The 598-nt window shown below is 44.8% G+C and overlaps 1 non-coding gene across 1 annotated transcript; it reads right to left on the bottom strand.

The window, feature by feature from the left end:
- Positions 1-176: 176 nt before the first annotated feature.
- Tc00.1047053462407.10 lies at positions 177-247 on the bottom strand. Its single transcript, XR_008254676.1, has one exon. It is a non-coding gene; the product is annotated as an H/ACA snoRNA, TC6C1H4 (small nucleolar RNA).
- Positions 248-598: the final 351 nt, after the last annotated feature.

The following is a 598-nucleotide window of genomic DNA, read 5'->3' as shown; positions in this document are numbered from 1 at the left end:
TTTTAAATAAAAAATTCATTGTAAAAATATGCACCCCACTTTTTTATAAGTGGACCTCAAAAAATCCAAAATAAAGATAGCTTTCCATTTGTCCATCGAAATGACAGCACCTGCCAAAAGTCCACTATGCGTTCAGAAACCAAGAAATTACAAGAACCAAATAAAAAACAAAAAAATCTAGCCTCAATGGGTATCCTGTGAAGCGACATCGATAGATACAGCCACCAAGGGACCTCTAACGTTGAGGGGTGTGAGGGTTTCAGTGCGCTCTCCCACGGGCAATTCCGTTTTTGGTAGAATGGCCAGTCGTACTCCACAAAGGTGCAACCCGCGGATTTCTTTTTATTGCGCGTACGCGAGCCCTACGCCTACTACTCAGCGGGTTTTGTCTCAACACACGCAGAATCAGGCGTATAATTAAAATCACACAAAAATAACAATCATAACAGAGAATTATAACATGAAAACTGTCAGTACAACAGGATTAGATATTAAACGGAGGATGCGGCACACAGCCCGGGGAAGCACACTCCGGCACGACAGAGGAGGCGAGGTGGTGCACCGTGGCACAGAGAGACAGAGAGGGAGAAGGCGGCGG

The sequence above is a fragment of the Trypanosoma cruzi genome, assembly GCF_000209065.1.
Source record: "Trypanosoma cruzi strain CL Brener chromosome Unknown tcruzi_1047053462407, whole genome shotgun sequence".
Classification (NCBI taxonomy): Eukaryota; Euglenozoa; class Kinetoplastea; order Trypanosomatida; family Trypanosomatidae; genus Trypanosoma; species Trypanosoma cruzi.
Note: the sequence above shows the minus strand (reverse complement) of the source record. Positions and strands in the feature narration are given on the sequence as shown.